Source organism: Pristiophorus japonicus, chromosome 3 (genome assembly GCF_044704955.1).
Source record: "Pristiophorus japonicus isolate sPriJap1 chromosome 3, sPriJap1.hap1, whole genome shotgun sequence".
NCBI classification, from domain to species: domain Eukaryota; kingdom Metazoa; phylum Chordata; class Chondrichthyes; family Pristiophoridae; genus Pristiophorus; species Pristiophorus japonicus.
Window position 1 is genome coordinate 122,854,433 of NC_091979.1, and position 12,708 is coordinate 122,867,140.

The following is a 12,708-nucleotide window of genomic DNA, read 5'->3' on the forward strand; positions in this document are numbered from 1 at the left end:
TAATTCTCAGCTATTCCACATCATAAATAACTTACCAATTACACAATAAAAGTGAAGAAATATAACTCCGAACTGTCTCCACTGATCTAACGTTGAATATCTCAAAATTCTAAGAAATGTAAAGGGACCATGAATAAAATATAAATAATCTCTGTTGAAAAATATCATCTTCCAATACATTGATGGTACATAGATAAGTTTTTGTATTGTTCGACTCAAAGGATTAAGCATATTGGGGTAGAAATTTATCTGGTCCTGTCCTAGGACACAAAATCGGCGCTGCATAAGCAACCAAACCGGAGGCCCAAGGCCGGCCAGATTTGGTTGAATGCTGTCTCGATGTAAATGGCAGCTACTGCCACCTCTCTCCTCTAGTATTTAGTCTTGTGTCCTTGTCTGGATCAAGGTTGTGACAAAGTTAGAAGTTGAGTGGTTCTGACAGAATCAAACTGGGGGTCAGTGAGAAAATTATTGTGATTGGGGTTGCGTGATGGCACTATTGATTACTACTTCCATAATTTTGCTGATCTTTGGGAGGAGGCTGATTGGGTTAGATTTATTCTGTCTTTTGTGGATAGGACATACATAGAAAATGTGCATGTTGTTAGATAGATGCCACTGTCATAGCTGCAGTGGATGCCTTGGCTAGGGAAACGACTAGTTAAAGGGGACAGATCTTCAGCACCACAGCCAGGATGTTATCAGGGTTCATAGCCTCGCTGTGTCCAGTGCACTCAACCGCTTTTAATGGCTGCGGAGTGAATTGGATTGGCATCTATAATGGTGGAAACCTTCAGATGAGGCAAAATAGGATTTTTCACGCCACTCAGCTGAAGATACTTCAATACTTTAAACTTGTCTCTTGCACTCATTCTGAGCTCCTGCAAGGTTGTGATTGGAGATATTTGAGAGCTGCTTCTTCCTGCTAAATGCCTGAATGCCTACCACCATTGTTAAAAAGACAAGCCTGAAGGCTCTGTGCCTCAATGCGAGGAGTATTCGGAATAAGGTGGACGAATTACCTGCGCAGGCAGCTATTAACAAATATGATATAATTGGCATTATGGAGACATGGCTCCAGGGTGAACAAGGCTAGGAACTCAACATCCAGGGGTATTCAACATTCAGGAAGGATAGACAGAAAGGAAAAGGAAGTGGGGTAGCATTGCTCGTTAAAGAGGAAATTAACGCAATAGTAAGGAAGGACATTAGCGTGGATGATGTGGAATCTGTACAGTAGAGCTGCGGAATACCAAAGGGCAGAAAACACTAGTGGGAGTTGTGTACAGATCACCAAACAGTAGTAGTGAGGTTGGGGACAGCATCAAACAAGAAATTAGGGATGCATGCAATAAGGGTACAGCAGTTATCATGGGCGACTTCAATCTACATATAGATTGGGGTAACCAAATTGGTAGCAATACGGTGGAGGAGGATTTCCTGGAGTGTATTAGGGATGGTTTTCTAGACCGATATGGTGAGGAACCAACTTAGAGGGCTGGCCATCCTAGACTGGGTGATGTGTAATGAGAAAGGACTAATTAGCAATCTTGTTGTGTGAGGCCCCTTGGGAAAGAGTGACCATAATATGGTAGAATTGTTTATTAAGACGGAGAATGACACTGTTAATTCAGAGACTAGGGTCCTTAACTTGGGGAAAGGTAAATTCGATGGTATGAGACTTGAATTGGCTAGAATAGACCTACAAATCATACTTAAAGGGTTGACGGTGGATAGGCAATGGCAAACATTTAAAGATCACATGGATGAACTTCAACAATTGTACATCCCGGTCTGGAGTAAAAATAAAAAGGGGAAGGTGGCTCAACTGTGGCTAACAAGGGAAATTAAGGATAGTGTTAAATCCAAGGAAGAGGCATATCAATTGGCCAGAAAAAGCAGCAAACCTGAGGACTGGGAGAAATTTAGAATTCAGCAGAGGAGGACAAAGGGTTTAATTAGGAGGGGGAAAATAGAGTATGAGGGGAAGCTTGCTGGGAACATAAAAACTGACTGCACAAGCTTCTATATATATGTGAAGAGAAAAAGATTAGTGAAGACAAACGTAGGTCCCTTGCAGTCAGAATCAGGTGAATTTATAATGAGGAACAAAGAAATGGCAGACCAATTGAATAAATACTTTGGTTCTGTCTTCACGAAGGAAGATACAAATAACCTCTGGAAATACTAGAGGACAGAGGGTATAGTAAGAAGGAGGAACTGAAGGAAATCCTTATTAGTCAGGAAATTGTGTTAGGGAAATTGATGGGATTGAAGGCCGATAAATCCCCAGGGCCTGATAGTCTGCATCCCAGAGTACTTAAGGAAGTGGCCCTAGAAACAGTGGATGCATTGGTGATCATTTTCCAGCAGTCTAGCGACTCTGGATCAGTTCCTCTGGACTGGAGGGTAGCTAATGTAACACCACTTTTTAAGAAAGGAGGGAGAGAGAAAACGGGGAATTATAGACCGGTTAGCCTGACATCAGTTGTGGGGAAAATGTTGGAATCAATTATTAAGGATGAAATAGCAATGCATTTGGAAAGCTGTGACAGGATCGGTCCAAGTCACCATGGATTTATGAAAGGGAAATCATGCTTGACAAAGCTGCCAGGATTTTTTGTGGGTTTAACGAGTAGAGTGGACAAGGGAGAACCAGTGGATGTGGTGTATTTGAACTTTCAAAAGGCTTTTGACAAGGTCCCACCCAAGAGATTGGTATGCAAAATTAAAGCACGTGGTATTGGGGGTAATGTATTGACGTGCATAGGGAACTGGTTGGCAGACGGGAAGCAGAGAGTCGGGATAAACGGATCCTTTTCAGAATGGCAGGCAGTGACTAGTGGGGTGCCGCAGGGCTCAGTGCTGGGACCCCAGCTATTTACAATATACGTCAATGATTTAGATGAAGGAATTGAGTGCAATATCTCCAAGTTTGCAGATGACACTAAGCTGGATGGCAATGTCAGCTGCGAGGAGGATGCTAAGAGATTGCAGGGTGACTTGGACAGGTTAGGTGAGCGGACAAATGCATGGCAGATGCAGTATAATGTGGATAAATGAGAGGTTATCCACTTTGGTGGCAAAAACACAAAGGCAGAATATTATCTGAATGGTGATAGATTAGAAAAAGGGGAGGTGCAACGAGACCTGGGTGTCATGGTACATCAGTCATTGAAAGTTGGCATGCTGGTACAGCAGGCGGCGAAGAAGGCAAATGGCATGTTGGCCTTCATAGCTACGGGATTTGAGTATAGGAGCAGGGAGGTCTTACTGAAGTTGTACAGGGTCTTGGTGAGGCCTCACCTGGAATATTGTGTTCAGTTTTGGTCTCCCAATCTGAGGAAGGACATTCTTGCTATTAAGGGAGTGCAGCGAAGGTTCAACAGACTGATTCCTGGGATGGCAGGACTGACATATGAGGAGAGACTGGATCAACTGGGCCTGTATACACTGGAGTTTAATAGGATGAGAGGGGATCTCATAGAAACCTATAAAATACTACAGGGGGAAGGCAAAAAAGAAGTAGAAAGAAATAGAAAGGTGATGTCACAGCCAAGGGGGTAAGCGATTGGCTGGTGATTGGTGAGTAGTTTTTCTTTTTCTTTTCTCTATCAGTGAGTAACTTTTAACATTGTTGTTGCCAATTTAAGTTAATCTAAGGGTTAAGTCAGGGTTAAGTCGGACACGTGTTATGCTCCTCCTGTACTGTGTGGGAAATCAGGGACGTCTCCGGTGTCCCTGACGACTACGTATGCGGGAAGCGTATCTGTCTCCAGCTCCTGACGAACCGCGTTGCGGAGCTGGAGCTGAGGTTAGGTTCACTTTGGAGCATGCATGATGCTGAGAATGAAGTGAATAGCATGTTTAATGAGTTGGTCTTACCACAGGTAAATGGTACACAGCCAGATAGGGAATGGAAGACCAACAGGAAGAGCAGTGCAAGGAAGGTAGTGCAGGGGCCCCCTGCGGCCATTCCCCTGAAAAACAGATACACCGCTTTGAGTACTGTTGAGGGAGATGACTCATCAGGGGCGAGCAGCAGCAGCCAAGTTCATGGCACCGTGGCTGGGTCTGCTGCACAGGAGGGCAGGAAAAAGAGTGGGAGAGTGATGGTGATAGGGGATTCAATTGTAAAGGGAATAGATAGGCGTTTCTGCGGCTGCAACCGAGACTCCAGGATGGTATGTTGCCTCCCTGGTGCAAGGGTCAAGGATGTCTCTGAGCGGGTGCAGGACATTCTGAAAAGGGAGGGTGAACAGCCAGTTCTCGTGGTGCATATAGGTACCATGACATAGGTAAAAAACAGGATGAGGTCCTACGAGGCTAATTTAGGGAGCTAGGAGCTAAATTAAAAAATAGTAATCTCAGGATTGCTACCAATGCCATGTACTAGTCAGAGTAGGAATTGCAGGATAGCTAAGATGAATACGTGGCTTAAGGAGTGGTGCAGAAGGGAGGGATTCAAATTCCTGGGGCATTGGAACCGGTTCTGGGGGATGGACCAGTACAAACCGGACGGTCTGCACCTGGGCAGGACTGGAACCAATGTCCTCGGGAGAGTGTTTGCTATTGCTGTTGGGGTGGAGTTAAACTAATATGGCAGGGGGATGGGAACCTATGCAGGGAGACAGAGGGAAATAAAAAGGAGGCAGAAGCAAAATATAGAAAGTAGAAGAGTAAAAGTGGAGGGCAGAGAAACCCAAGGCAAAAACCAAAAAGGGCCACATTACAGCAAAATTTTAAAGGGGCAAAGTGTGTTTTTAAAAAAAACCAAGCCTGAAGACTCTGTGCCTCAATGCAAGGAGTATTCGGAATAAGATGGATGAATTAACTGCGCAGATAGCAGTTAACGGATACGATGTGATTGGTCTCACGGAGACATGGCTCCAGAGTGACCAAGGTTGGGAACTCAACATCCAAGGGTATTCAGCATTTAGGAAGGATAGACAGAAAGGAAAAGGAGGCGGGGTGGCGTTGCTGGTTAAAGAGGAAATCAATGCACTTGTAAGGAAGTACATTAGCCTGGATGATGTGGAATCGGTGTGGGTGTAGCTGCGGAATTCCAAAGGGCAGAAAACGCGAGTGGTTGTTGTGTATAGACCACCAAATAGTAGTAGTGAGGTTGGGGACAGCATCAAACAAGAAATAAGGGATGTGTGCAATAAAGGTACAGCAGTAATCATGGGCGACTTTAATCTACACATTGATTGGGCTAACCTAACTGGTAGCAATGCGGTGGAGGAGGATTTCCTGGAGTGTATTAGGGAAGGTTTTCTGGACCAATATGTTGAGGCACCAACCAGGGAGCTGGCCATCCTAGACTGGGTGATGTGTAATGAGAAGGGACTAATTAGCAATCTTGTGCGATGCCCCTTGGGGAATAGTGACCATAATATGGTAGAATTCCTTATTAAGATGGAGAGTGACAAAGTTAATTCGGAAACTAGTGTCCTGAACTTAAGGAAAGGTAACTTCGACGGTATGAGGCGTGAATTGGCTAGAATAGACTGGCAAACGATAGTCAAAGGGTTGACGGTGGATAAGCAATGGCAAACATTTAAAGATCACATGGATGAACTTCAGCAAATGTACATCCCTGTCTGGAGTAAAAATAAAATGGGGAAGGTGGCTCAACCATGGCTAACAAAGGAAATTAAGGATAGTATTGAAGCCAAGGAAGAGGCATATCTATTGGCTAGAAAAAGCAGCAAATCTGAGGACTGGGAGAAATTTAGAATTCAACAGAGGAGGACTAAGGGTTTAATTAAGAGGGGGAGAATAGAGTATGAGAGGAAGCTTGCAGGGAATATAAAACACTGCAAAAGCTTCCATAAATATGTGAAGAGAAAAAGATTAATAAAGACAAAGGTAGGTCCCTTGCAGTCGGATTCAGGTGAAATTATAATGGGGAACAAAGAAATGGCAGACCAATTGAACCAATACTTCGGTTCTGTCTTCACTAAGGAAGATACAAATAACCTTCCGAAGGTACTAGGGGACAGTGGGTCTAGTGAGAAGGAGGAACTGAAGGATATCCTTATTCGGCGGGAGATTTTGTTAGGGAAATTGATGGGATTGAAGGCCGATAAATCCCCGGGGCCTGATAGTCTGCATCCCAGAGTGCTCAAGGAAGTGGCCCTAGAAATAGTGGATACATTGGTGATCATTTTCCAACAGTCAATCGACTCTGGATCAGTTCCCATGGACTGGAGGGTAGCTAATGTAACACCACTTTTTAAAAAAGGAGGGAGAGAGAAAATGGGTAATTATAGACTGGTTAGCTTGACATCAGTAGTGGGGAAAATGTTGGAATCGATCATGAAGGACAAAATATCAGCGCATTTGGAAAGCGGTGACAGGATCGGACCAATCAGCATGGATTTATGAAAGTGAAATCATGCTTGATGAATCTTCTGGAATTTTTTGAGGATGCAACTAGCAGAGTGGACAAGGGAAAATCAGTGGATATGGTGTATTTGGACTTTCAGAAGACTTTTGACAAGGTCCCACACAAGAGATTGTTGTGCAAAATCAAAGCACATGGTATTGGGGGTAATATACTGACGTGGATAGGGAACTGGTTGGCAGACAGGAAGCAGAGAGTCGGGATAAATGGATCCTTTTCAGAATGGCATGCAGTGACTAGTGGAGTGCCGCAGGGCTCAGTGCTGGGACCCCAGCTCTTTACAATATACATTAACGATTTGGATGAAGGAATAGAGTGTAATATCTCCAAGTTTGCAGATGACACTAAACTGGGTGGCGGTGTGAGCTGTGAGGAGGATTCTAAGAGGCTGCAGGGTGACTTGGATAGGTTAGGTGAGTGGGCAAATGCATGGCAGATGCAGTATAATGTGGATAAATGTGAGGTTATCCATTTTGGGGGCAAAAACACAAAGGCAGAATATTAACTGAATGGCGGCAGACTAGAAAAAGGGGAGATGCATATAGACTGGGTGTCATGATTCATCAGTCACTGAAAGTGGGCACGCAGGTACAGCAGGCGGTAAAGAAGGCAAATGGTATGTTGGCCTTCATAGCTAGGGGATTTGAATATAGAAGTAGGGAGGTCTTACTGCAGTTGTACAGGGCCTTAGTGAGGCCTCACCTGGAATATTGTGTTCAGTTTTGGTCTCTTAGTCCGAGGAAGGACGTTCTTGCTATTGAGGGAGTGCAGCGAAGGTTCACCAGACTGATTCCAGGGATGGCTGGGCTGTCATATGAGTAGAGACTGGATCAACTGAGCCTTTATACACTGGAGTTTAGAAGGATGAGAGGGGATCTCATAGAAACATATAAGATTCTGACGGGACTGGACAGGTTCGATGCGGGAAGAATGTTCCTGATGTTGGGGAAGTCCAGAACCAGGAGACATAGTCTTGGGATAAGGGGTAAGCCATTTAGTACTGAGATGAGGAGAAACTTCTTTACTCAGAGAATTGTTAACCTGTGGAATTCTCTACCGCAGAGAGTTATTGATGCCAGTTCATTGGATATATTCAAGAAGGAGTTAGATATGGCTCTTATAGTTAAGGAGATCAAGGGGTATGGAGAGAAAGCAAGAAAGGGGTACTGAAGGAATGATCAGCCATGATCTTATTGAATGGCGGTGCAGGCTCGAAGGGCTGAATGGCCTACTCCTGCACCTATTTTCTATGTTTCTATGTTTCTCCTGGTGGGACGGGACAGGTTAGATGCAGGAAGAATGTTCCCGATGTTGGGGAAGTCCAGAACCAGGGGACACAGTCTAAGGATAAGGGGTAAGCCATTTAGGACTGCGATGAGGAGAAACTTCTTCACTCAGAGTTGTTAACCTGTGAAATTCTCTAACGCAGAGAGTTGTTGATGCCAGTTCATTGGATATATTCAAGAGGGAGTTAGATATGGCCCTTACGGCTAAAGGGATTAAGGGGTATGGCGAGAAAGCAGGAAAGGGGTACTGAGGCGATGATCAGCCATGATCTTATTGAATGGTGGTGCAGGCTCGAAGGGCCTACTCCTGCACCTATTTTCCATGTTTCTATCTTTCTTGACTGCATGTGGCAGGTCTACAGAGCTTTGCCTGATTTGGTTGTGGGACTGCTTATTTTTGTCTATAACATGCTGCATTTGGTATTTTACATGCAGGTAGCCTTGAGTTGTATCATCATTGGGTTGATGCCTCATTCTAAGGTGCTACTGCTTGCACGACCAGCTACAGTCCCTGTTGACTGGGGTTGGCCTCCCAGCTTGATATGATGGAGGAGTGAGGGATATGATGGGCCATGAAGTTACAGATTGTGGAGCAAAGAATGACTAAAAAAATGATTAAGAAATGGAAGATAGACTATGAAAGTAAACCAGCACAAAATATAAAAACAGATGGTAAGCTTTTCTATAGGTATATAAGAAGAGTGACTAAAGTAAATGTTCCCTTAGAGGATGAGACCGGGTAATTAGTAATGGGGAACATGGAGATGGCAGGAACTCTAAACAAGTATTTTGTATCAGTCTTTACAGTAGAGGACACTAACAATATTCCAACAGTGGATAGTCAAGGGGCTATAGGGGGGAAGGAAATTAACACAATCACAATCACTAAGGAGACGGTGCTCAATAAGATAATGGGACTAGAAACATAGAAAATAGCTGCAGGAGTAGGCCATTCGGCCCTTCGAGCCTGCACCACCATTCAATAAGATCATTGCTAATCATTCACCTCAGTACCCCTTTCCTGCTTTCTCTCCATACCCCTTGATCCCTTTAGCTGTAAGTGCCATATCTAACTGCCTCTTGAATATATCCAATGAACTGGCATCAACAACTCTCTGCGGTTGGGAATTCCACTGGTTAACAACTCTCTGAGTGAAGCCGTTTCTCCTCATCTCAGTCCTAAATGGCATACCCCTTATCCTTAGACTGTGTCCCCTTGTTCTGGACTTCCCCAACATCGGGAACATTCTTCCTGCATCTAACCTGCCCAGTCCCGTCAGAATTTTACATGTTTCTATGAGATCCCCTCTCATCCTTCTAAACTTCAGTAAATACAGGCCAAGTCGATCCAATCTCTCCTCATATGTCAGTCCTGCCATCCTGGGAATCAGTCTGGTGAACCTTCGCTGCACTCCCTCAATAGCAAGGACGTCCTTCCTCAGATTAGGGAGACCAAAACTGAAACCAGTGTTCCAGGTGAGACCTCACCAAGTCCCTGTACAACTTCAGTAAGACCTCCCTGCTGCTATACTCAAATCCCCTAGCTATGAAGGCCAACATACCATTTGCCACCTTCACTGCCTGCTGTACCTGTATACCAACTTTCAATGACTGATGTACTATGACATCCAGGTCTCGTTGAACCTCCCCTTTTCCTAATCTGCCGCCATTCAGATAATAATCTGCCTTTGTGTTTTTTCCCCCAAAGTGGATAACCTCACATTTATCCACATTATACTGCATCTGCCATGCATTTGCCCACTCACCTAACCTATCCAAGTCACCCTGTAGTCTCTTGGCATCCTCCTCACAGCTCACACCGTCACCCAGCTTAGTGTCATCTGCAAACTTGGAGATATTACATTCAATTCCTTGCAACTGTTTGCTTCACTGATCACTATCAGGTGCACTAGTACCGACTGATGCATAAGACATCACAACTGTTTGGGACAGGCTGAATGGACCAGTAGGATTTTTCCTGTCCGACATTTTTGAATGTTCATTTGTATGTTCATGCACCATAGCTACTACATTATATAGCAGTTTCCCTGCAACAAACTAAGATGCAGAACCTCAAAATATCGCTAGATGTTTTCAGTTTAATATTGTCGAAATTGAATTACCAATCCTGGTAATGTGATGGACCTGTAGGAAGGGAGGGCACAAGTTAAGAATGGGTGAGCATAAGCTTCTTCAGATTAAGGAGACAGAAAAGAGTATGGAAGCACCTATTTTACAATGGAACCATGGTGACCTGTAGGTGTGCACCCACTAACTTGCGACCTTCACTGTTACATTCTCGCAGATAGAGCAGAATGCCTCCCTAACAGGTCCACGGCTTGATTCTCATAGGAAATGAGGTCGCTAACATCAGGGATGCCCTTTGGGCCAATGTCTTTCACAGACATTATGTGCAAGTTTCTTCTGTAACAAAATTCAGGAAATTGGGTAAGGGCAAGCATTTGAGAAATGTCTCCCAGGTGCTATTAGCTGATGTAAGTTCATGTGCAATAATTATTTTTAGGGGAGATGGCAACACATATTGTTAAAACCCTATGCAGCCTCTTAGCATTCTCCACACAGCTCACACCGCCACCCAGCTTCGTGTCATCTGCAAACTTGGAGATATTACACTCAACTCCTTCATCTAAATCATTAATGTATATTGTAAATTGCTGGGGTCCCGGCACTGAGCCCTGCAGCACCCCACTAGTCACTGCCTGCCATTCTGAAAAGGACCCGTTTATCCTGACTTTCTGCTTCCTGTCTGCCAACCAGTTCTCTATCCCAATACCATGTGCTTTAATTTTGCACACCAATCTCTTGTGTGGGACCTTGTGAAAAGCCTTTCGAAAGTCCAAATACACCACATCCACTGGGTTCTCCCTTGTCCACTCTACTAGTTACATTCTCAAAAAATTCCAGAAGATTTTTCAAGCTAGATTTCCCTTTCATAAATCCATGCTAACTTGGACCGATCCTGTCACTGCTTTCCAAATGCGCTGCTATTTCATCTTTAATAATTGATTCCAACATTTTCTCCACTACTGATGTCAGGCTAACTGGTCTATAATTACCCGTTTTCTCTCTGCATTAGCTACCTTCCAGTCCATAGGAGCCAATCCAAAGTCGATAGACTGTTGGAAAATGATCACCAATACATCCACTATTTCTAGGGCCACTTCCTTAAGTACTCTGGGATGCAGACTGTCAGGCCCTGGGGATTTATCGGCCTTCAATCCCATAAATTTTCCTAACACAATTTCCCGCCTAATAAGGATTTCCTTCAGTTCCTCCTTTTCACTAGACCCTCGATCCCCTAGTATTTCCGGAAGGTAATTTGTGTCTTCCTTTATGAAGACAGAACCAAAATATTTGTTCAACTGGACTGCCATTTCTTTGTTCCCCATTATAAATTCACCTGAATCTGACTGCAAGGGACTTAAGTTTGTCTTCACTTATCTTTTTCTCTTCACATATCTATAGAAGCTTTTGCACTCAATTTTTATGTTCCCCACAAGCTTCCCCTCATACTCTATTTTCCTCCTCCTAATTAAACCCTTTATCCGCCTCTGCTGAATTCTAAATTTCTTCCAGTTCCTCAGGTTTGCTGTTTTTTCTGGCCAATTTATATGCCTCTTCCTTGGATTTAACAGTATCCTTAATTTCCCTTGTAAACCACGGTTGAGCCACCTTCCCCATTTTATTTTTACTCCAGACAGGGATGTATAATTGTTGAAGTTCATCCATGTGATCTTTAAATGTTTGCCATTGTCTAACCACCGTCAACCCTTTAAGTATCATTTGCCAGTCTATTCTAGCCAATTCACGTCTCATACCATCAAAGTTACCTTTCCTTAAGTTCAGGACCCCATTCTCTGAATTAACTGTGTCACTCTCCATCTTAATAAAGAATTCTACCATATTATGGTCACTCTTCCCCAAGGGGCCTCGCACAACAAGATTGCTAATTAGTCCTTTTTCATTACACATCACCCAGTCTAGGATGGCCAGCCCTCTAGTTGGTTCCTCGCCATATTGGTCTAGAAAACCATCCCTAATACACTCCAGGAAATCCTCCTCCACCGTATTGCTACCAATTTGGTTACCCCAATCTATATGTAGATTGAAGTCGCTCATGATGACTGCTGTACCCTTATTGCATGCATCCCTAATTTCTTGTTTGATGCTGTCCCCAACCTCACTACTACTGTTTGGTGATCTGTACACAACTCCCACTAGTGTTTTTTGCCCTTTGATATTCGGCAGCTCTACCCATACAGATTCCACATCATCCAAGCTAATGTCCTTCCTTACTATTGCGTTAATTTCCTCTTTAACGAGCAATGCTACCCCACTTCCTTTTCCTTTCTGTCTATCTTTCCTGAATGTTGAATACCCCTGGATGTTGAGTTCCTAGCCTTGTTCACCCTGGAGCCATGTCTCCATAATGCCAATTATATCATATTTGTTAATAGCTGCCTGTGCAGTTAATTCGTCCACCTTATTCCGAATACTCCTCGCATTAAGGCACAAAGCCTTCAGGCTTTTCTTTTTAACACACTTTGCCCCTTTAGAATTTTGCTGTAATGTGGCCCTTTTTGCTTTTTGCCTTGGGTTTCTCTGCCCTCCACTTTTACTTTTCTTCTTTCTATCTTTTGCTTCTGCCCCCATTCTACTTCCCTCTGTCTCCCTGCATAGGTTCCCATCCCCCTGCCATATTAGTTTAACCCCTTCCCAACAGCACTAGCAAACACTCCCCCTAGGATATTGGTTCCGGTCCTGCCCAGATGCAGACCGTCTGATTTGTACTAGTCCCACCTCCCCCAGAACCGGTTCCAATGTCCCAGGAATTTGAATCCCTCCCTTCTGCAGCACTCCTCAAGCCACGTATTCATCTGAGCTATCCTGTGATTCCTACTCTGACTAGCACGTAGCACTGGTAGCAATCCGGAGATTACTACCTTTGAGGTCCTACTTTTTAATTTAACTCCTAGCTCCCTAAATTCTGCT

At 44.0% G+C, this 12,708-nt stretch overlaps 1 protein-coding gene across 7 annotated transcripts in view; it reads left to right on the forward strand.

The window, feature by feature from the left end:
- Positions 1–12,708, forward strand: part of osbpl6 (oxysterol binding protein-like 6) — a 284,725-nt gene that overhangs the window by 208,288 nt on the left and 63,729 nt on the right. The window lies entirely within an intron of this gene.